This window comes from Elephas maximus, chromosome 5, assembly GCF_024166365.1.
Source record: "Elephas maximus indicus isolate mEleMax1 chromosome 5, mEleMax1 primary haplotype, whole genome shotgun sequence".
In the NCBI taxonomy this organism is placed as follows: Eukaryota; Metazoa; Chordata; class Mammalia; order Proboscidea; family Elephantidae; genus Elephas; species Elephas maximus.
The window spans coordinates 29,200,405-29,225,975 of NC_064823.1; the positions used below are offsets into that span (position 1 = coordinate 29,200,405).

The 25,571-nt window shown below is 40.2% G+C and overlaps 1 protein-coding gene across 1 annotated transcript in view; it reads right to left on the reverse strand.

Annotated features, from left to right (window-relative positions):
- Positions 1 to 13,104: 13,104 nt before the first annotated feature.
- Positions 13,105 to 25,571, reverse strand: part of LOC126076824 (rho GTPase-activating protein 20-like) — a 155,879-nt gene continuing 143,412 nt past the window's right edge. Inside the window, exon 7 of the mRNA XM_049885449.1 lies at positions 13,105 to 13,137. The gene's annotated coding sequence lies outside the window, so the exon portion shown is untranslated. The remainder of the gene's footprint in view (positions 13,138 to 25,571) is intronic.

Genomic DNA, 25,571 nt, shown 5'->3' on the forward strand with positions numbered 1-25,571 from the left:
AAGAAGAAGTGAGAGTATTACAACTAGTAGTTTAATTCAATTAAACTTGTTTCCACTGTTTTCATTTGTAGAGCATGTTGTTTGTTCGGGCTAGGAGAGAGACATATGGAGTTATTAATTTTGTAGAATTTCCCCCATCCAGGGGTAGGTGGATCACATCCTCGTGGTGTTAACTTGTTCTGTTTTCCCTTATTCCATAAATGGATAGTTACATCCAGAGGCTTGATCAGACTCAGGATCAATTCTTCTGGAGGTGACACTTCCTACAGGTGCCATCTGCTCCTGTTGCAGTGCCTCCTGAGGCACCGAATGCTTGGTGGTACAAGTTCACTGATGTTAAATACAATCAATGAGGAATCAGATCCCATTTGAAAAGCTAAAAAATGTGGTATCAAAATCAAGTAGAGTTTGATAATCACCTACCTTTACGGTAAGTCTCCCCCCTCTAGATTTCCTCTTTGGCTTTCTGAGTAAGTGCCTGACTATTGTGAACTCTTTCTTATCAAAAAGATCTGCCCTTTATGACTCAACCTCCCTGTCCCCAGCTCCTGGGCAGCCTATAACTCCTTCACTCTGAGGGGCCACAACCCTCAGGCAGTTCCATGGACGATGTGCCTCCCCCTGAGGACAGCGTTCTTGGGAAGTCACCTTTAAATGCTGGCTGTGTGATGAGAACTCAGGTGGCCTTGTTTCTTGTAACACCCATCCATGCTACCCAGAGATGATTTTTAGCTACCCAACAGTCCCTGTCAAAGGAATGCTGAACAAGAAGAGCTTTTCTAAGACCAGGTGGTCAGCAATGAAAACCTGAGTTCAAAGAGGTCTTTTCTACTACTCAGCTATGAATGTTTCCTGATAAGGCATCCTAATATTTTCTTAAGCTGCTTAGAACCAGATGCTAAAAGAGTCCATAGATGAGCCAAGTTGTGGGAGGAAAAACAGATGAGCAACATTTCACCAAATATCCTTAAATGCCCATCCACTTGGCTTTTCTAGGCCATAGCAACTATGACCTTAGGTACAACACTTGCCATGTTGGATAAGAGGGTACTGCCATTTACTTGAACAAGTTACTAAATCTCTTTGAACTTCAGGTTCCTCAACTTTAACATGACACCTCATGGAACTGAGTACTAAAATGGATGAAATGTATAATGTAGTCCTCAGCACAAGGCACTGTTCATTGCAACCTTGATGAGAACGATTTTCCTCACTCAGAGGGCCCAAGGCAACCAAGACATCAGTCTCCTCCTCTAAAAGCAGACCCCATCCTCTTCTCCATTTGGCTTAGCACCCGCCAGAGGGTATGCAGTCATGAAGGACTGCCACCATTCCACCTAACTAAGACTCTTTCTTCCTGCCCTGACATTCACACTCCATCATTTTAAAAGTCTGAAGGAAAACAAACACATTCTTCAATCCAGGAAGGGATTCCTACATATTCAATAATGTCAACATGTGCAAATGTTGAACGTACAGGTTAATATACAGGTGGAGTAGTGTACTCAGCCTGATTTCCCTCCCCTTGACCTGATTTTATTATTTCTAAAACTATCCAAATGTATTCAGTATTTAGCTTTAATACCTCTTAAGAACATTGGTCTATCCCTTGATTTAAAGCTATATATAAAGCTACTCTGCGACATAAACAGAGGGCAAAGTATAAACTGAGTTGTGCACTTTCTGAAAAAGACTTTCGGACTTAGCTGGACCTTTTGTTACGTACATTATCTGGTGTGAGAGTTCATGTTGCCTCCGCGACCAGTGACAATACATGCTATTGTCATGAAAACTATGGGGTGATTCAACAAGCTAACTTTATAGAAACCCAGCCTTTCAAAACAGTACTGGCAAGATTTGAGTAGTGTTTCCTCATGCTTATAAATAGGGTATTAATATTAAAAAGTAAAATTTGTGAAACTTTGTGCTTATAGAGTAACTATCATAACAATAAAAACACTTCAACTAGGAATTCTATTCTGGCCACACTATTCCTCAAATAATACATTTTCTTCAGAAAGAGAATAATTGATGGGAGAATACAGGAATGGTTGGAAAAAGAATATTAAGAAAGAAGATTAAAAGGACCTCAACAATAAACAGTCCTGTTCCAGGTTAGACCTGAGTCAGAAGCACAGATGGAAAGCAACCTTAGTCCACATGGCTCACTGTGGAGGTAGAACAGAGAGGTCACTTCAGCCCAAGCTCAGAATAGATTCCAATTCAACTCAGAAACTCTTCTCCTCCACTCAAGGTCTTCCATGCCAGGTATGTCTAAGCTAGGCAGTCATAAGAAAAGTTGTGCTCTGGCCTAGATCCTGAGGGAAGCCCTGAGATGGGGAAAACATGAGTTTCCAGGCCTTAAGAAGCTCACATTCTAATGAGACATACACATATGTACACACCCAATTAAAATATGTACAAGGGGCTCTGACGATACACAGAAGGGAACTACTACCTGGAGGAATGAAAAAAAGCTCTCTAGAAATGAGCTGGGTCTTGAGGACAGACCTTTGACATTTCTCTAAGTCTGATTCTTGGTGAAGACTGGATCCTTGCCTACATTGTCCTTCTCAGTGGCATGGAGAATCAGCTCTGTGTCATGATTTTGTTTTCAGGAATGGAGACATGAGCTGAGAAATGGCACCTGCAGGAAGGGAGGGGACTCATCTTTCTGCTCCTGGCCCCTCCCTAGAAACCACCCAGGGACTCCTTAGGTATAATTAGCTAGACTCAAATAATACTAACTACTAACTCTGGCCTCAGAGAAATCTCTACTAGCCCATTGTTGTGTTGTTTACCAATTTTTTTTACAACATTACCTTATTTAATCCTCACAAGTATTCCAAGGTTTAGATACCACATTTATCTGAACTGTAGAGATTAAAAATTTGAAGCTGAGATGGAAAAACTGGCCAAAGATAACAGAACTGGTAATGGTCGTACAGGGGTTCATACTCCAGAAAGACTGTTTGACATCAAGTCCTTTTTTCTTAGTGATGCTGGTTCTTTTCAAACTGTTTCAAAGAGCACTGGATCTCTGAGATGTGCCTCAGGGACCACTGAGCAAGAACAAGAAAATCAGGCAGTGCTCCTGGCCCCTCAATATGGTTTCGACCACAGCACATCTATTAGATATATCAGGGTTCCATTTAAAGATTTGTTTGAATAAGTGTCCAAACCACTGTATCCTACCATGCTCTCTCCTGATGCTGTTCCAAACTGCCCTAGCAACTTCTTGAGATCATAGACTGAATCTTCTCTTTTCTTTGATCTCACAACAAAGAGTTGAAGCTTGGCTTGTCTAACTCAAAAGCCCAGGTTTTTTCTAACCTATGACACCACTTTTTTACCTCTGTATGGTTTGGTCGGAGCCCTGCTGGTACTGTGGTTAAGAGCTCGCTGCCAACCAAAAGGTCAGCACTTCAAATTCACCAGCCACTCCTTGGAAACCCTATGGGGCAGTTCTACTCAGTCCTCTAGGGTTGCTATGAGATGGAATCCACTTGATGCCAATTGTTTTGGTTTATGGTTCAGTCAGTTTAGTATTTAGTCTCTTCAATGGGAAAGAAGTGACTCAGCTGCTCTTAATTTCCCACTTAACAACCCACCTTCCCATACCCCACCATGATAAGATTAATAACTCTGCCATCCTAGAAGAGTGCAATTAAAGTGTACACTTTAAAAAAATGGTTCTTTAGATAATACCCTGAATTTCAGGTTCCAAGTGAGGATTCAGGCCCCAAAGGCATAAAATTGAGAAATCTCATTACCTTCTTTTTCAATTCACTTTCCAGTGCTGGGCTGCAGGAAGTAGAAGACTAAAGAATGCTTGGGGCGATACAGACTGATAAATTATATGCTGTCATCTGATTGGATGCAGAATGTTGTTCAGTGTTGTGTAACACCCCAAAAAGGTATCGCAGGAGAACACTGGCTTTTGGCAATTGGTCTAAAAGCCTTTAAATACAGAAAAACCACACTTAAAACAAGTCATTTCATTTAAGAACTTTATAAATACAGAGAAAGAGAACAAGACATTGTTTTTTGTACACCATGTCCACAACCCAATGAAAAATGTAAAATAATGTAGAACTCTGTCTCATAAAAAATGCTGCCTGAAATATTTCCCAGAAACTACTACCATGGGTTTAACTTAAAAACAAAACAAAACCCGCTGCCGTTGTTGAGTTGATTCTGACTCAAAGCAACCCTATAGGACAGGGTAGAACTGTCCCATAGAGTTTCCAAGGAGCATCTGGCAGATTAGAACTGCCGATTCCTTGGTTAATAGCCATACTGCTAAGCCACTACACCACAAGTTTCCATGTTTAAGTTAGGCTGATCTTGTTAATGTAGAATTTAATACAAATTTATTAAAAACCCTGCAACATTCCAGAATGTGCTCAACTGAAACTCACAAAGGTTACTGATGAAATTAAATAGTAACTGCATTTAAAATACTTTCTTTATTTTCCAGGTAACAGTGAAAAAATACTGTCTGATGGTAAGAGTTCAAATCTTATCTACTAAAAATTGTAAGTACATTCTGAGATTTCATGCTCTAGTCTGCCAGCATTCAAGGTCAATTTTATTCCAAATCAATTTCAGTAGTACCACTTTCTCATAAAAGTTTACAAGAGTATAATTTCCAATGTTCTAATATTTGTGATTTTTTTTTAAATCACGCATTGAAACTGTTTCTCAGTTGATGTTCAGACTTTTAGTTTTTTACAACAAGATGTTGCAACTTGGAGAAAACATGGTCTGGTTAACAGAAACAGCACCAGCAGCAGGGAGCCCAGCTCTCATTACTACAGACTGATGATACACCCTTACTGCAGTGTGAAGTACACAGGTTTTAGACTAGGAGCAGCAATGAGCTATAGGATGTGACGCTTGATGTACCCGAATGGTCTCCTCTAAAGTGTAATAGGAGTGCAGTTGGTAACACGTGTGACAGAGAGCTCCAGGACTTGGTGCTCACTCTACTCAAATGGTCTTCTCTAAACTGTAATGGGAATGGAGGTGGTATTTTGTTCCATGGCCTTGGTTTTTGGTGACTTTCACAGCTTTTCCTTAGTTTCTAACTCCTCAATGCAAATACTATGTTCTATTGCTAAAATAGGGTTTATCAAAAGTATTGTGAAGCTGATAATTCGTAATATTTGGAAGTCAATAAAAATTTTTTTTGTGATCAACAGACATATACAAATAGAACATACTATTGGAATTCTCGGGTTTTTCACAGACGGAAAGCTTAGGAAATTGAGTTACAGGGTACTTTTTTCCTATTCTGCTATGTTGCACAAAAATATCTACTCGTGTGGGTATAGACCTGAAATTCTTTGTGATCAGGTCTTGACTGAAATTTGAGCTTCCTTTTTCTCTGAGTCTTGCAGGGAGTTAATTATCACTCCACCATGTTCCCACAGTACCTCTGAGAGTCCGTTTTATAGCACTGATGACACTTCAGTTTATCTACTTCTCTCTTCCACCAGAATCTTGAGTTTCCTGAGGTGAGGGATTAGGTCCTTCACCTCTGTGTGCCTAGAGACTAGCAGAGCTCCAGGGCAGGAATACATACAGAAATGCTTCATTAAATTCAATTCCTGATCATGATAAGACTTTCTCTGGTTGGTTAAGTATCTGAGAAAGTGAAATCATAACACTGTCAGAGCTGGCCTTTACCACCTCTCTTGGACTAACGGATTTCATCTCCTACTAATTTCAAATATTCAGAAGGTGGACAATGGTCAATGATCCCCTATTAGTAAGGTTAGGAGAAAAACGGTAACTTGATGACAGCAGTAAAGTAGACATCTATTTTTAAACTGGCCTCCATGGGTGTGACCACATGAAACCCTTTGGCAGTGGTCCTTATTTAGTAGGCAAAGTTGTACAATAGAAGTCATTTTTTTTTTCTGAAAGTGTGTTGGTTGTATTTCTGAGGCATGGCCAGATTTGAGTAATGACTGCATCATTACCTCTGGATTCCAGTTATTTTCTCCTCCTCATTCCCTTCATCAATAACAGCAAGCCATTTATCACAGAGATCAAATGAAAATATACTCCCTTTCATGTTTCTAAAAAAATCCTAAAATAGATGAAAAATAATGTTATTCTTGTGGCAAACATGTATTAGACAAAAGACAGAGATCACACTTAGTTGAAAAATTCAGTTAAGTCCCGACTTCCTTCACAGCCACCCACACAGCAACATCCACAGAGCTCGGCTCCAACTCTTTGCTGACTTGCACACCCATAAGCAGGTGCTTGGATTTTCTCCAACTAAAACTAGTGGCATCAAAGCAGATTCTGGGCTGTGATGGGAATAAAGGTAAAGCCCCTCTCTATCTTCTGAATCCTTCTCTTTATGTACAGTTTAGCCAGCTGGTACAAACTTACAAGGCCTGGTCATAAACACCCTAAATCCTATTATTTTCTTCAAAAGAAATACATATACACATTTCGATTGTCTATTCTGGCCATGGTGTTCTTAATTCCTGGCAAGAAAAGTTCTGAGACAAACACCACGCACACAAACACAGACACACACGTATAAAAGAGAACTAGGTCTTCTGCCTTGATGTATATATGCTTCTTGGGAAAAACCTCCTCTCATAAAATCTTTGTTTTTCATCCCATTAAGGGTTTTTGTTGTTTCTGTGCACCCGAGTGGATTCTGACTCATCATAGTGACCCCATGTGACAGAGGAGAACTGCCTCATAGGGTTTCCTAGGCTGTAGTTTTATGGGAGCAGATCTCTCCCGAGGAGTGGCTGGTAGGTTCAAACTGCTGACCTTTGCGTTAGCAGCCGAGTGCTTAACCATTGTGCCACCAGGGCTCCTTACCTTAATTTGAAAGGTGGGATAGGATATCATGTTTTCCTTGAGTTTTAGTTTGTTTGAGAACTATAATGTCCCAAAAAAGAAAAAAATAATCAAAATTTAGAGACAGCAAAACTTCAGGCCTCTGAGTACCAGAGCTACAGGCATGCATAGGTGAGCTTCCTAAGTGGTGACCTGGAAAATCTGTCTTAATATCATACAGTTGGGCCTATTAAAATTTATTGAGCTTAATTTTAGTGTGATAATGAAGGGAAAATGTTACATCACATTGCTACCTTCAAAATTACACCTTTCTGCCAGCTGTCTCACTAAATAGCTCCAACATGCCCACACCAACCTCCTCCCCCCAAGAAAAACCCGTTGCCTTTGAGTCGATTCTGACTCATAGTGACCCTATAGGACAGAGTGGAACTGCTCCACAGGGTTTCCAAGGAGCAGCTGGTGGATTCAAACGGCCAACCTTTTTGGTTAGCAGTCACAGCACACCTTAGCTCTTAACCACTGCCCCACCAGACTTCTCTTAATAGCAGCTACTACAGGAAATGCTTCAGGGCAACTATCATGATCACAATCTGGAAATCATTCACTCTTTATTTTCTGAGGTCCTGTGTGTGCCAGGCACTGTTTTGAGTACTGAGGACAGAGCAGTGAAGAAAACAGACTAAGTCCCAGTTCTCTTATACCTTTACAATGATATTGATGTACAACACCCACCCGTGGTAGTTAAGGCTTCTCACTGTGTTCCCCATAGAGTGGTCCCAAAATATCTGGAAGGTAAAGAACTCCAACTATGGCTGGTTCTGGGAGCATGGGAAGGGGGATGGTGGTTCAGGAGCACTTTTGCCTGAAGTGCACCAAACTGCACGCACTTAGAGCATGTGTCTCCTCTCCGTTTTCCTGGACCCTGTGCTACAGAGTCCATTCGTGGGACACGGTGTGATGAAGCAGAACATGACCCAAGCACAACACGCCAGGAGAATTTACTGTTGAATGTCTATTATAGACAGCTCAATGGCAATCTCAATGACGTCCTCATCATATATTCATTTCAGGTTTAGGCAACTGTCCAGTTAGTTTGGAACAGTATTAACAAGAACAAGGTTACAAAGTCTGATTCCCGTCAAGGTCTGTCAACGTTAGGAAAAGAAAACTTTAGGAATGTCTAAGAATTATAACCATGGGTGGCCACCCTCTTGCTAGTTCCTGCTTAGAACATGGAAAAAGGCAAGTGCCCACTGATGGGTAATTCTAACTCTTGCTGGAAAATCAATTACCGTGTAAGGCATGCATCTTACATTTAACTTGCTACTTGCATACCCAGTGTATATTATTATGGCTCCAGCATAGTAGTACTTCATTTACCATTTGAACAAACATTAGTGGAGAACAAAGAAAGACCAAGTGTAACTAAGATTCTAAGATAATTTTAGGAACCTCTTTGTAGTCATTGCCACAATACCATACTTTTGTTCAGAGCTATTAACAAGGAGCAAGACAATGTGATTACATCCCTTCTTCATTCCATTACTTCCCCTTGTAGGAAGGAACCTGGTATTTGTGCTTTAGGGATATCATCACAAAAGTTATCCATTTTTTTGAAAAGTGAGTCTATTGAATTTTCAGAATTCCAATTCTGTATCCACTTTAAAAGTCAGGTATAGAAGAGGCATGTGTTAGGCAGCTTCTGACATGGCTCCCTATGATCCAGACCCTGTATAATATCTGCCTTTGAGTATGGGCTCGGCCTAGGGACTTGTTTCCAAGGAATAAAATGAGGAAAAGTGATGGGATGTCACTTCCTTAAGTTACAAAAGATGGATATATTGACCCATCTACCACCAGTCCCTAATTACACTAAACTTAACTCTAATTTCCTATAACAAAGAAAACCAGAGTTGACTAGTTAACAAGACTCTTTCACTCCAAATGCATGTTCTCTTTGTTAAACAGTAAAGAGTATCTGGGCAGGAGAAGAAGATGGGTGCCAGATGATCATTAGGAATATAAATAAATGCTACCATCCCCAAAACAAAAGAGAGCTTAAATCCTAGAATAACCTGAAGGGTCCCTCTGCCATCTCACTGCTTTGACAAGTCCTTCAGGAAGAAGCGTGACTAAAACACTACAGCCAGTCTTTTTCAGAACACCCTATACCTTCTCCTCAGTCAGACAAAGTCGGGTGAAGTTGTTGTGCCCTCTCTGGTCATATCAGACATCCCAAGCAACTCTCAGGCAATAAAGGAAGCTAGCGTCTTTGGGAGGTGCTGGATGGCATGCCCACTGGCTCCAAAGGGTTCTTGTACATCTCAGGCTGCCTCCAAACCAAAAACAAACCTGCTGTGGTAGAGTTGTTTCCGACTTATAGTGACCCTATAGCACGGTTCTCTATCCTATAGGGTTGCTATGAGTCGGAATCGACTCGGCGGCACTGGGTTTGGTTTTTTTTTTTTTTTTTTATAGTACAGAGTAGAACTGGCCAATAGACTTTCCAAGGAGCGGTGATGAATTTGAACTGCTGATTTTTTGGTTAGCAGCAAGCTCTCGATCACAGGTGCCTGGAGGTCCCTTAATGTGGCCAGAGACAGAACCAGATGAACACAATGAAGAGGGTTTAGATCAGTTTCCCAAGTTCCTCCCACCCTTCACTTATTATAGCAATGATGACTTTACTTCCTCTGCACCCTTCCAACAGGGCACTGCCTGAAGAGCAGCATGCCTCTTCTCCCATTACCAGTGCCCTGTAAGGATTTGAGAAGACCAATCAGTGAACTCACAAAATAACAACAAGGCAAAAATTCAGCTTAGGCTGGAGGTATATGCAGAATTCTGAATATTGTCTTGGTAGCAGTGAGGGTCCACAGCTTTTTGATCTGGGGGCTGGCTAATTTATGCTAATCTACTTGTTAAAAACTAGTGAACAGGGAAGGTGATAGAAAAAAGCCGGTACATACTACTGCTAGAATGTTTGTTGCTATATATTTTTATATGGACCAAGACACACGTTGGCAAGAAACGTCCATTTACTGATGCATATATGATGTCCCATTTATCAAGACGGATTTGATATAAACTCATGAAATAATATTAAATGGGCACCTGGCCACTCAACTGGAAAGGGAATATAGAAAACTCTTCTTTACTTATGTCTAGGGCAGGCACTTTTGATCAATATGCCTCAGCCTGAGTTGGAGGCCGTGGGCCCTGTTTCTACCCTGCCTTACTTGCATCTCCACCATGCTGGGGACCAAAATCCTGAAGCAGGCCTGCAGAGGCTGTTCTAGGTTCAACACTTTGCTTAAAGTTAGTTTTGGTTGTAGGCTCTATTTTCAGAAAACATGAGGCATCTCTACGGATGTGAAGAGCAAGGCATTTGAGAAGAGCAGGTTACTACGTGGCAGGTTAAGCACAACACGTATTAACAAAGAATGCCGAAGGTGGTCAAGATGAAAGAAGGCCCGATGGTAGCATCATTCCTATGGCACTTTTAAAGTGAAAGGCATTAAAAGAATGGGAAGGAATGATGATAAAACAAATGGAGCTGTTTGTTGGTAGCTTGACTGAGCACTTTTGTTTGTTGTTGTGATTTAAGTTAAAGTTTACAAATCAAGGCAGTCTCTGAAACAAAAACTTGCACACACCTTGCTATGTGCTCCTAGTTGGTCTTCCCCTAATGAGTACAGCACACTCCTCTCCAGCCTGTATTTCCCGTGACCATTCAGCCAGCTCCTGTCCCCCTCTGCCTTCTCATCTCACCTCCAGACCGGAGCTCCCCAGAGCCTCATGTATCTACTTGGGCCAGGAAGCTCCCTCCTCACCAGTATCATTTTCTGTCCTACAGTCCAGTCCAATCCCTGTCTTAAGAGTTGTCTTCAGGAATGGTTCAGTCTTGGGCTAAGGGAGGGTCTGGGGACCATGACCTCTGGGGTCCCTCTTGTCTCATTTACTATTTTTTCACCTATGATAAGGTAAAAATTTGCTTACTATGGTAAACTTTTTTCACAAGTTTAAAAAGAAATTTCTGTTGGAAACTTTGCCATCATTTCCAGTGAGGACCTCTTCAACAGTAGGATGCTTGTGTAAGTATAGGTGGGTGCTTTGAAATTTTAATTTACTTTTTTTGCGGGAGGTGTTCAGATAGGGAGTGTGGTGTGCTTTTAACACCCAAGGCAATTTCCTTACCTTTCTGTAATGTTTTTCAGATTCTGATTGTATTATACCTACCACGGTTCTCTGCCAACCATGATGAAGGAAGACAATCATATTTCTTTAGAGCTACACTGTGTGATGATGAGGCTAGAACTTTCCTTACCTTTAGGACAGATGCTACAACTGACACAGACTCATCGTCCAAGTTCACTTTTTCTCCAGAATTTAGTTTCTCCGTTAGGGCTCTACGTGCTTTTACACTGGCCGATGTTCCGGAGATGCCCTTTGTCAGAGGCCTTGTGATTAACAAGGCAAAGTATAGCCTATGGGGGAAGAAAAGAAACAGTATGTGATATTTAATACACACAGGCCTCAGCACAAGCTGCCTTTATCGGCAGCAGGAGCTAGGCTACAGGATAGTACGGGGCTGAAGCTGGAGGGAGTGACGTTAATTCTTTACGTCTGGGGTTTTTTTTGGTGTCTCTTTCTTTTCTATTCATTGGCCCACTCTATGTTCCTACACTGAAATACTTCAAACACTTGTTTTGTTCAGATTCCCCTTTTTCTGTGAATTTACACTTTTCAAATCAAACTTTTCTATCGACTTTACGGCATCTCTTAAATAACACCTTCCTACTTTGCCATTCTTTTCTCACTATAACATGGATGCTTTTTCTGAAATGTGGAAATCTTGCCATACTCTTTTCCCATTTGCTCATCCCCCTTTCAGCAACTCTCTCCCATCCTACTTCTTGTATTTCCTTTCCCCTGTCAAAATCAGGCTCAAAAACCTTCTCTTCCAGAAAGCCTTCCCCAGCTGAATCTTACCACTTTTTCATTTCCTTATTCTCTATCTTCATGTCTCCTGCCTACAGTCAGGGGCCTATCAAAGGAAAACAGTGCCTCTGGCAATTACTGTTAAATCTCTCACTGCTGGAGATGGAAACTGCCAGAGGCAACAGAAACTGCTCCCTGGCACCCCACCTCAAGGTTTGCCCACCTGCTCAACACCCCGCGCCCCCAGATAGGCCTCTGCTTGCAGTGTAGAAAGAGTCTGGTAATCTCAGGGATTTAAATCTATTATACCATCTATTCACCGTGTGACCTTGGGGAAATTATAGTACTCACCTTTATTAAAGCTTTTATTTCTCCCATTTGTGAAAAGGGGAAGATGATCATCATAAACCAAACCAAACCTGTTTCCCTGAGCTGATTCGGACTCACAACAAGCCTCTAGGCCAGAGTAGAACTGCCCCATAGGGTTTCGAAGGAGTGGCTGGTGGATTCAAACTGCTGAACGTTGCAGGGTCTTGGGTGGTACGCAGCATGTGCTTAAGATGATGATTTTCTTCACATCGAGCCTGTAAAGCACTAGTACAGCCCATGGGGGGATGCTGGATACTCAATAAATCTTAACACTGATGATTTAATACACTAATTTGAGACAACACAAGCCAAACTTTGCAGCCTTCCTTTGACTCATTCTATCAGGATTGAGAGATTGATATGTTCCCAAAGGTGACTCTTATACTCAAGCACTTAAACTAAAACCAAACGCCAACTGAAATACTTTTGAGTTCTAAGATTGAGAAGTCTCAGCTGAAGAAGCAACTAAGGGAGAGCTGAGAGTAGCATGGAGTTCAAGGAAAGAGTTGAAAGGAGAATTTGAAGGTAAGGTAGAACTTCTGCTTAAGAGACTGGTACACATTTTGACTTATCTGAGCAGGCGTATGTGGGTCTTTGCTGAAACCAATGGAATGGACAAGATTAGATTTTTCTATTCTGTCTACCTTAGGATTCTGCAATACCCAAGTCAAATTTTTATTCTTTGAAATAATATAACAAAGATTCTCAGCTAAAGCCAGGGGCTGTCTAGTGCTTTCTCCAGTTTGGAATAGTTTTGGATGAGAGCACGCGCCCTTCCAGAGCTTTCCCTTCTTCAATCTCCCTCCTCAGGGGGGGCGCAGAAATTCAAAAGAAGATCTACCTGGACAGGAGTGGGCGGGTCATCATTCGGACAAACATCTTTGAGGGGAACTCCAAAAAGCTTCTCCGGCTTGGGGGATGGTACAGCTGTGCATTCTTTGTCCTGGTAGTTTATCATAGGTCATTTCCTTTCACCTGTCTTCTGGCCTGCATCTAGGAAAAAAAAAAATAGAAGTAGTAGTTTAATTCACTTAAACTTGTTTCCACTGTTTTCATTTGCAGAGCATATTGTTTGTGTTTGCTAGGGCTAGAAGAGAGAGAAATGGAGTCATTCATTGTGTAGAATTTCCCCCGTCCTGGGTAGGTGGATTACATTCTTGTGGTGTTAATGTGTCGTTTTTCCCCCTTATTCTATAAATGGATAGTTAAATCTGGAGGCTTGATCAGACTCAGGATCAATTCTTCTGGAGGTGACACTTCCTACAGGTGCTATCTGCTCCTGTTGCAGTGCCTCCTGAGGCACCTAGTGCTTGGTGGTACAAGCTCACTGATGTTAAATACAATCAGTGAGGAATCAGATCCCATTTGAAAAGCTAAAAAATGTGGTATCAAAATCAAGTAGAGTTTGATAATCATCTACCTTTACGGTAAGTCTTACCCCTCTAGATATCCTCTTTGGCTTTCTGAATACCTGACTATTGTGAACTCTTATCAAAAAGATCTGCCCTTCATGACTCAACCTCCCTGATCCCACCTTCTGGGCAGCCTATAACTCCTTCACTCCAAGGGGCCACAACCCTCAGGCAGTTCCATGGACGATGTGCCTCCCCCTGAGGACAGCGTTCTTGGGAAGTCACCTTTAAATGCTGGCTGTGTGATGAGAACCCAGGTGGCCTTGTTTCTTGTAACACCCATCCATGCTACCCAGAGATGATTTTTAGCTACCCAACAGTCCCTGTCAAAGGAATGCTGAACAAGAAGAGCTTTTCTAATATCAGGTGGTCAGCAATGAAAACCTGAGTTCCAAGAGGTCTTTTCTACTACTCAGCTATGATAAGGTATCCTAGTATTTTCTTCACCTGCTTATAACTATACACTAAACAAGTCCACAGATGAGCCAAGTTGTGGGAGGAAAAACAGATGAGCAATATTTCACCAAATATCCTTAAATGCCCATTGACTTGGCTTTTCTAGAATGTGGCAAGTATAACCTTAGGTGCAGTACTTGCGGTGCTGGATCAGAGGGTTCTGCCAGGTACGGGAACAAATTACTCAATCTCTTTGAACTTCAGGTTCCTCAACTTTAACATGACATCTCATGGAACTGAGTACTAAAATGGATGAAATGTATAATGTATTCCTCAGCTCAAGGCACAGCACATAGTAACCTTGTTCAGAACGATTTTCCTCACTCAGAGGGCCCAAGGCAATCAAGACATCAGTCTCCTCCTCTAAAAGCAGACTCCATCCCCTTCTCCATTTGGCTTAGCACCCTCCGGAGGGTATGCAGTCATGAAGGATTGGCACCATTCCACCTAACTAAGACTCTTTCTTCCTGCCCTAACATTCACACTTCATCGTTTTAAAAGTCTGAAGGAAAACAAACACATTCTTCAATCCAGGAAGGGATTCCTATACAACCAGCAATGTCAACATGTGCAAATGTTGAACGTAAAGGTTAATATATAGGTGAAGTAGTTGTACCCTGCTGAGGTCCCTACCCATGACATTTTATTATTTCTAGAACTATCCAAATGTATTCAGTTATTTAGCTTTAATACCTCTTAAGAACATTGCTCTATCCCTTGATTTAAACTATATATAAAGCTATTCTGTGACATAAACAGAGGACAAAGTATAAACTAAGTTCTGTCCTTTCTCAAAAGGACTTTCGGGCTGAGCTGGACCTTTTGTTATATACATTATCTGGTGTGAGTGTCCATGTTGCCTCTGTGATGAGTGAAAATACATGCTATTCTCATGAAAACCATGGGGTGACTTAACAAGCTAATCTGATAGAAACCCAGCCTTTCTTAAACAGTCCTGGCAAGACTTGAGTAGTGTTTCCTCCTGTTTTTAATTAGGATATGAATATTAAAAAATATATGAAACTTTGTGCTTATAGAATAACTATCATAACAACAAAACCACTTTGAGTATAAATTCTTTTCTGGGCACACTATTTCCCAAATTAATAATACATTTTCTTTAGGAAAAGAAACATTGATGGGAGAATACAGGAATAGTAGGAAAAAGAATGGTAAGAAGGAAGATTAAAAAGCCCCCAACCATAAACACTTAGCCCTGCTCCATTCTAGACCTCAGTCAGAAGCATACAGGGAAAGTGAGCTTGGTCCATGTGGCTCGCTGTGAAGGTAGAACTGAGAGGCCACTTTAGCCCAAGCTCAGAAGAGATTCCAATAAAACTCCAAAACTCTTTTGCTCCACTGAAGTTCCTCCATTCCAGGTGTGTCTAAGCTAGGCAGTCATAAGTCACTTTCTGCTGTGGCCTAGATCCCAAAGGAAGCCCTGAGATGGGGAAAACATGAGTTTCCAGGCCTTAAGAAGCTCAAATTCTAATGAGACACACAGATATGTACATTCCCAATTAAAATATGTATGATGGGCTCCAGGGATACAGAGAAGGGAGCTATTACCTGTAGGAATAAAAAGAAGCTTTCTAGAAGTGAGTTGGTTCTGGAGGACAGGCCCTTGACATTTCTCTCAGTCTCATTCTTGGTGAAGATTGGATCCTTGCCTACACTGCCCTTCTCCCTGGCATGGAGAATCAGCTCTGTGTCACGATTTTGTTTCCAGAAATGGAGACATGAGCTGAGAGAAGGCACCTGCCAGGAGGGAAGGGGACTCACCTTTCTGCTCCTGGCCCTTCAGTAGGTACCTGAGCTTCAGGACGAACTGACCTTCCATCTCTGGTAATAGCTCCTCCAGTAAGAAGGGCTCCTGGAGGGTGGATGAAGATATGGAGCCCCTTGGGCGGTGTGGCAAAAGTGCCATGACTTGAAGATGGCTCACTATTATTCTGTAGTGGAAAACCTGGTGGCATAGTGGTTAAGTGCTACGGCTGCTAACCAAAGGGTCAGCAGTTCGAATCTGCCAGGTTCTCCTTGGAAACTCTATGGGGCAGTTCTACTCTGTCTCATAGGGTCGCTATGAGTTGGAATCCACTCGACGGCACTGGGTTTTTTTTGGTTAGGGATGTTCATGTCCTATACAAAGAAACATGTACATACAGATTCAGGCCGACTGGTGATGAGTGTGATCAAAGCTACCTTACAGCACCCACGTGCACCACACTGGCGTGCTGCACTTCTGGGATAAAGAAGGCTGTGTCTCCTGCGTGTGCTCTCAAGGGGGAAACCGTGCAGAAAGCAGGAGCCCAAGAAAGGTGTTTAAAAAAACTAAAGAGAAAATAGTCTTTAAAATATATTTCCCTGATTGTAAAGTATAGATCAGATTGTGCACTACACCGTGTTGACTTTTGCTATGTTTCCATCTGAGAATATTTAAAGCCTTCTAGTTTCTGCTTAGAAACTAACTAGATCTGAGCAGCTTAGGTAAATTACCTGACCAACCTCCAGCCTAAATGCATCATTTAAAACACATAACATCAATATTACATAGATTTGTACAGATCACAGTAACTAATTAATATATTCATAAACATCGGTGGGTTAATGTCCTTTAAATAATTGGACTATGTATGTCAAGACTCACTATGATCACTCTTCTCTAACACAGATGTCCATTTAACAGGTATTTCATTACATTTCGTTAATGCTATAGCCAGAGCAGCAGGGAGAGTTGCCCTTATGCTTACCTTCTCCCCCACCACGCCCCGCTGGTGTGAGGGTGGCCCTCACAGGCAGAATTAGAGGTAAGGCTGCAGAGTATTGGAAACCCAGGAGCCAACTACAAAACAGTATTAACAGAGTGAAGCGGAACCCTCAATCATTAGGTGTTGACCGCCAAATGATATCTTTTGCTCTTTCATGCTTCCAATGGCTTCCTCTCCATCGAATTCTCAGAGACCCTGCGCTGCAACATAGATTGAGCTTTTTAAGAAGAGAGCAAACACTCCCTTTCTTCTAGTTCTGACTGACTGTAGCGTGGTGAGCTCTTGCCTTTCCCTTTCTCCTGGTATAAATACAATATGACAGCTCAGTTCATAACAAGAACTACAGCCACAAAGAAGCTTCCAGGAAAGCAACAAAACAAATTCATCAGGGTAACCAGGAGCTAATCCACAACTGAGAAGTGAAAACACATGAAAATCCATGTACAGAATGGCTGTTAAAGGACTCTCGTAAATGACGGAAGATTGAGACTCCACAGAGTCAGCAGTGGTGCCTGAAGCTGTTCTAAGCTTAGAAGTTACCACCTACATTCATTTCATCTAAATGAACACATTTTATTAAAATAAATATATTTGAAGTATTTGTCTGATTTTTATTCATGTATTTTTATTGTGGAACGACTTTTAAAAAGATGTTGACATTAATACAAAATATGAAACAGGATTTTGGTCCTCAGCTGTGTACTTGATTTGTTATATTCTGAGACGGAGAACATGCACTCTGTGAATCCTAAAAACCTTGGTGTTTAGATTATTCAGATCGCTTGGGAACATCCTGAATGACACAGCAATGGCCTCACAGGATGGTGGAAAGAATTTAGAAGATAATGTAGGTAAGAGGGAACACCCCACAGGATTTCTAGCGGCAATCAGTTCTCACCATCGCCCCATGGCAAGGTCTGCTACAGAGCCTGTCACTTCTTTTATTTTATTTGCTCTATTTCTTTTAACCACACTAAATAAACTTGCTAATCCAAGAATTTTTTTTTTTTTTAAGCTAAACGATTCTAATAACTATTTCAGGAGAACTGTAATCTATCAATAATTTCAAGAACAAATGTTGGAAAACTCAGCCTGTAAAATATAAAATGCCAAAGCGTAGGCTGGTCGTCAGAGAAGACTTCAGGAATCTAGATATGATTATCTCATTTTCCCTATCATCCTGAGAAAAGTTCTGGGCCCTGAGCAGCTATTCAGTAAATACTTATAGTTGGATAGAGAGACCTGCTGGATTTTAGATGAGCCTTACAAAACAAGAGGCTACTTCGTAGTTAGAAAATGGAACAGAATAATTCAAGAATGGAATATAAAATATGATGTATGGGGAAAAGAAATTTCAATCCGTATTGCTTTCATAAAAAATAAGGAGAGGTTGATCAAGACAGGGCTGTATGTCAAGTGAAAAAGCAGAGAGGAAAAATTCACATTTTTCTCCCCAACTTGACCACAAGCTGCTGAATGAAGAGATGTTATTATTTATTCCCTGGGATAGAGTAAAGCTTCATAATTTATTTATTAGATGTATGAATGGATATTGTGAGAAGTTTTTACTCCAAAGGATATTTAAACTTAAGACCAAACAATCAATACTTTCAGACTTTAGAGTTATAATTTTGAATTCAGTCAACCCCACCGTAGAGTTCCCTGCCACTTACCAATGAGTGGGAATGGGGCCTCTTTCTTGCCAGAACTGACCCACAACTGGTAATCACTCTTACAGCCCTTGGAGACCAAAAAAAAAAGTCACAACAATTCTTTCACAGTAGGTACTTGAAAGAGGGCACATTTCTTTAACATTTCTGTGTTTTTGAAAAGAAAAAGAATTGGGACCAGTGTAAATGCTGTAAGTCCATGGAGGTGGCCACAGTTTTTGAGTTAGCAGTGGTGATTTCAGCAACCCGTCCCTCTCCCAGCACCCAGTAGACTACTCCAGATTCCTGCTTTGTCCCTTCTGATAGGTCAGGGATCTATGGAACAACAATGTAATCAGTCTGTCACTTTATGGGTGACCTGTGGATATGAAATCACATTTAGGTTCCTTCAGTAAGAAAGAAAAGTCTAATCTCTTCTTGACGGTCCTGCTGTCTCTGGACTCCTTGGAGAACCTTAGGCTTTGTCTTCATTTGTCTCTGCCCAGACAAGTGTACTGCTCAGAGAGACACACAGCCTGCCGTGACTATGTCTGAACAAAGGAAAACTTGAAAAACATCTGAAGTTCAACTGCCTTGAGCACACAGACAAATGCCCAAAGACCTTGAGGAGATGGGCAGAGTGAAGTCAGTCCACTGGCTTTGGTTTGGACAAGCTCCATTCTGGAGCAAGAAGGATAAAGGGCGTGAAGCTGGAGATCAGGCCAGATGCGGAGAACTATTATCCCAGCAGTTACTGCCCAGCAATACTAGAAAGCCCCCTTGAAGCAACCACATCTCAATCATACACACTCTGCTGAACTATTTTACAGTCCTCCAGAAAAACATAAAGCAAAAGTTATGTTTCAAATGGAGTTGTTGGTGATAGTTCATATGCCTGCCCTTGACTCCTGGTAAGATATCATGGCCTTGCCTGTATGAAGGAGAGTTGCAGCTATGAAGGCTATTGCAAGCACATATATGTGTATGCACGTACACACACACATACACACACACACACTTAACTAAATATGCTCAAAACTGTATTGCAAATAGGAAGTAAGATCCAACAAATGTCTTTTCTTTTAAGGTAGGAACTTGGAATACTACGCTCGAATCCCTTAGAACAGGTAAAGCCAAATAACATCAATTTTTTATTAAAGTAGAAATTCTTGTCTGGTGAAACTGATGACTTTAAGTAGAAGAAAATCACAAACATGAAATAAATTGAGCTGTATCACTGATCAATCTACTCTACACCTAAAGCTACTCACTGTTTCAAAGATTTAAGTTTTCTTTTCAGGGCATGTATATCATATAGGTGCAGAGGTATCTGATCTACTCAGTGAATGTAAATTCAATTTTATTTTAAATGTATTATTAAATTTCACTAGTAAAGAAATTCTTGATTTCTTATGCCAAATTCTGGTTTTTAAGGGGCTTTACTGTATCACTCATAGGGTCTCTGAGCTGGAATCAACTCAAAGGCAATGAGTTTGCTTTTTGGTTTGGTATTATATCACTAGGTCAGGCAGTATTTAACTACAAGTCTTATAATCACATCACACCACAATGCCAAGGCATTTTCATATCGATACATTATTTATGTAAGAAGCCATGATATACAAGTCCTTCCTTCAGTTTCTATCCATCTGAATGTCACTCTCTTTAATAATAGTTCTCAATTGTGTGGTGTTCATAGAGCAGGAGAGTCCTGCAATTACTCTTTCTTTTTCCCCAACCTCACCCTCATCCTCAAACATGCCCACCTCTTCCATTAGAAAAATTTCATTAACTTAGGTCAGCCCCAACAAAATATAAAGGAGCAGAAACTCAAAGCAAAACAAGGACAAGAGGGGTGTGCACACAAATGCTCCTAAATTCATAGTCTTGTTCAGAACTTATCTCCCTCGTTAGCAACTCATTAGAGGCATCAGTCGTCTCATCCTCAGGACCTGCAGTCAGGGGCGATGACTTCTAGCCGTGGGTTCTTATGTCAAAATTTACTACAGAACACGTCCTGTAGGATCCATCATACTGAGTTTGAGTCCTAGCGTGATAATTAGGATAAGTGAGGTATGGGAGGGGAAGGACCAGGAAAGGAGGTTCAGAAAGAACAGTAAAACAGAACAGGTAAGGCGGAGGTTACAACTATCTCACTAAAAATCTTATAAAAATTTTGTTGTATACGTATATAATGGAGGCCTCGTGGCTCAGTGTGGAAGAGCTCATCTGCTAACCAAAAGGTCAGCAGTTCAAGTCCATCAACTACTCCTTGGAAACCCTATGGAACAGTTCTACTCTGTCCCATAGGGTTGCTATGAGTTGTAATCGACTTGACGGCAAGGGGTTTATGGTTTTTTATATGTATGTAATATATGCAATAAAAATGCATGCTGTGAGCACTCTGAAATTAGAGTTCAATTTAGTTATTCTATGACTTCAAGTTTACATGGAATTTAAAATGGGAGTTTAAGAACAACACCTGTGTAGGAAGTAATATCAGCTGCCTTATAAAAAAAGTTGTATTTTACACACAGACACACACACACACAACTCTCAAAAATCAAAGTTGGTTTTTAACTAAAAATTGTTTACAGGTAACTTACACTGATTCTGAGTAGTGGTAGTAAATGTTGATACTGTCATTGGTGGTATTTGAATTTGTTACTGTTATTTTTTTTTATAGGCTGTAAAAAAGAAAAAAACATGGTTGTAAAGAAAGAACTTTAAAACACGTGAGGAAATAATGATTGCAAATTGTTATCCATATTCTAAAGGCAAAGCTTGATTTCAGACACTGATAAAGTAAAGCACATGTAGAGCATAGGTCCTTAATTATAATTTTATTTTTCATTGCATTAGATATGAAGGAAACCATGGTGGCATAGTGGTTAAGAGCTACTGCTGCTAACCAAAAAGGTCGGCAGTTCAAATCCACCAGGTGCTCCTTGGAACCCTATGGGACAGTTCCACTCTGTCCTGTAGGGTCGCTGTGAGTCAGAATTGAATCGAACGCAGTGGTTTTGGTTTTTTGTTTTAGGTATGAAGGCAGTAGAAAGCATTTCAGTAAAACACATCTTCCTTCTAAAATAAAGGATGTGTAGCACACAAACATAAGGACTTAAGAAAGAGAAAGACTGAGAATTCGGAGAGGGCACACTGGCTGGTCCTCTTCCTTTCAAGAATATCTCCATATGGAGGGGACAATTTAAAAAGAAGAGATTTGGACCCTTTCTCTCTCTTCCTGAGTTGTGTTTTTACAATGTGGCTTTACTGTTTTGCATTTCAACCACAGCTATGGTAACATGAGAATAAGAACTAGATATAAAAAATGTTGTGTAACGGACTCTTCAGTCACCATTTTCTATCTGTCATGAACAATGGCTACTGAGGTCTTTATTGTTGAATACCATTGAAAATTCAAAAGAATTGAAAAAAAAATTAAAGCAAAACCAATGGTTTGAAACAAGATGGAAAATTTTAGAAATCTAAGTTGTGTTCCAACTCTGCCAGTGAATGGGGTATCTAATATAGCTCTCAACTACACCTCACATTGAGATATTGATCCATAAGAGCAGGGAGACAATCTGCGGAAAACAACCTGAAAGGGACTCTGAGGATTCTGAGATGATATCTGTTCAACTATTGGAATTCTAAGAGACATTATTTAAAAATAGGATTATGACATGTAACCAAGATATCCACATGAATCCACACTTAGAGCTATGTCCTCTGGTAAACAGTGCTTAAAGAGGACAGATAAGCAGCCTAAGTGGACACTTACAGGCCTTGAAACAAAAATGATATTAAAAACAAAGCTAAAGGAAACCCTTTCATAATTCATCACTTGCCCTTTCTTTTTTTTTCTTATGAGCCAATTTCTTGATATGACAGATGGCCCTGAAAGTTGTTTGTTAATTCAATTTTCAGAAACAAAACCATCTTAAATGCATTGATTTCAAACTGTGCTACTAGTAGCCCCAAGGATTCTGAAAAAGTGTCTCAGAACCCAGAAGTAGAGCTCAGGGACCCCAAATCGGGGGCAATAGGGCATCTTATTGTTATTGTTAAGGTTACCATGATGTTTATTGTTCTAAATGGAGAAAATACTGAAGTTATCAAGGATTTCATTTTACTTGGATCCACAATCAATACCCACGGAAACAGCAGTCAAGAAATCAAATGATGTATTGCATTGGGCAAACCTGTTGCAAAAGACCTCTTTAAAGTGTGAAAAAGCAAAGATGTCCCTTTAAAGACTAAGGTGTGCCTGATCCAAGCTAAGGGATTTTCAGTTGCCTCATATGCATGCAAAAGTTGGACAATGAATAAGGAATACCAAAGACCTGATACCTTTGAATTATGGTGTTGGTGAAGAATACTGAATACACCATGGTTTGCCAGAAGAATAAACAAATGTGTCTTGGAAGAAGTACAGCCAGAATGATCCTTAGAAGCAAGGATGGTGAGACTTCATCTCATGTACTGTGGACATGTTATCAGGAGGGACCAGTCCCTGGAGAAGGACATCATGTTTGGTAAAGCAGAAGTTCAGTGAAAAAGAAGAACATCCCAACAAGACAGACTGACACAAAATAGCTGCAACAATAGGCTCAAACATAATGATTGTAAGGATGGCCCAGGACCGGGCAGTGTTTTCTTCTGTTGTACATGCAGTCGTTGTGAGCAGGAACCAACTCAATGGCACCTAGTAACAGCAACAATTGTTAAACTGCCTAGGAGGGTTCACACATCAGGCTTTAGCCTGGTATTTCATTAGAAGAAAAGGTTCTGCTGTATTTTAAAATATGTGAAAATCCTTCCATCTAAATGAAAGGAATTCTCCCATGAAATTTCTGTGAAGTAGAAAATCTCTTTTGAAATGCTAATAATCCCTAATTTATTTCACCTGTGAGAAAATGGTTTTATTAGCATAAGGAACACACTTGTTCAAAACAATAATTACAGAGATGTGTGTATTTCTACCTGCTGCTGCTCTTTTTAAATAAATCAGGTACATTCTAATAAATATATCTTTGTAAACAAATAATAATTTAAAAACCTATTGTATTATTTAATTAAAAATGCAAATATGGTTATTTTGTTCTATGAGCTTAAGTGTTACTTGACATATGAAGAACCAGGAAAATATTAGCCACGTCTGAAGGGTTGAGGTAAGCTCTCAAATGACCCAGATTTTCAAATCATGAGACAAAAAGCAGCTATTACAACTATGCTCAGTGATATAAAAGAAAATATACTCATACCAAATAAAAGTATAGGAAATTTCAGCAAAGAAATAGAAAACATTTTAAAAGGAAAATTTTACCTGAAAGATACATGACAGAAAAAATTTATTGGATGTGCTAAATAGCATAATAAAAAAAAACCCAAAACCCATTGTCACTGAGTGAGTTCCAACTCATAGCGACCCTACAGGACAGAGTAGAACTGCCCCATAGAGTTTCCAAGGAGCGCCTGGTGAATTCAAACTGCTGACCTTTTGGTTAGCAGCCATAGCTCTTAACCACTATGTCACCAGGGTTTCCGAACAGCATAAAAGGGATGACAAATGGAAGAGTCAGTGAATTCAAAAATAGATCCATAACAGTGATTCAATCTGAGGAAGAAACAGGATTAAAAATAAATTTAAAAAGTCTGAGGGATCTGTGGATAATGTGAAAAGGTGTAATACACTTTTCTTACAAGGAGGGCAGAGAGAAATTGGAAAGAAAAAATGCTTGAAGTAATGATGGCTAAAATTTTCCCAAACTTGGTGAAAGTCATAAATTTACAGACTGAAGAAGCTCAGTAAAGCCCAAACGAGATAAATTAAAAGAAAACCATGCTTTGGCACATAATAGTCAAACTGCTGAAAACTAAAAATGAAGAAAAGATCTTGAAAGCAGGTAAAGAAAAATGATAAATCACATACAGAGGATCAATGATCTGTATGATCGCGGACTACTCATCAGAAAGCACGGAGACCAGAAGACAGTGGAACAGCTTTAAAGAGCTACAAGGAAAAAAAGCCTTGCAAACAAAATTCTGTATCCTGGGAAAATACCTTCACAAGTGAAAGGGAAATAAAGACATTTTCAGATAATTTGTTGGCATCAGAAGTGTACTATAGACAAATCCTAAGGAAATTTTCTTAAGAATGAAAGAGGAAAACTCTGATCTCTGATGAATGTAGAAAATGAATGTACAACACTACAGATATTATTTTTAAGTTTACTTTTTTTAACTACAAGGTGATTTTCCATGAAAATTCTCAATGTAACCAAGTGAAAACAAAGCAGCCAGAGACCAGCATTTGCTTCGCTACAGGAGAACTCTCTAGTCTCATCTCCTTCATGCAGTGGTGTCAGGCACTTGGAAATAGGTCAGGGCATCCGCATGCCTCTTGCTGTTGAACAGGAATAACTGTTTTGAACGACCTCTTTTTCTCACCTACAAATTCTGTTTTGTGGGATCTACAGCTGCTCTAAAGTATGAGAGGCTACAATGGCATAAAAATATTGAGAATATGAAGTATCCAACTCATTCGTCATTGTGAACACCTTGTCTACTGTACTATAATTGCAGAAATCAAATTATACACAAAACTGGGGCTAAATGCTTTTCCTCCAATAGCATAAACACATGAGGCAGAAGCACACTGATCTCTTAAAAACGTCACACATCTCAGTTCAGTTCAATCCCTGACAATCCTCAGAACAAAGAATATTTCAAAACTATTTTGTGTTTTTTTAATTAACTAAATGCAACACCTGACCTTAGAAAGGGAAAAGGCTATGAAGAATCCATGTTGCACACATTATATCTAAATCGTAACTGACAAAACTGAAACTCTATGGCAGTGGTATAAGAGAATATTTTTATTCTTAAGGAATATATAAGTATTTAAGAATTAAGGGCCATGACGTCTAAGACAATTGACAAAATAAAACCTATTAAGCAAACATTCTGCATCCCACTTTGAAGTGTGGTGTCTGGGGTCTTAAATGCTAGCAAGCGGCCATCTAAGATGCATCAATGAGTCTCAACCCACCTGAATCAAAGGAGAAGGAAGAAGACCAAAGACACAAGGTAATTATGAGCCCAAGAGGCAGACAGGGCTACATGAACTAGAGACTACA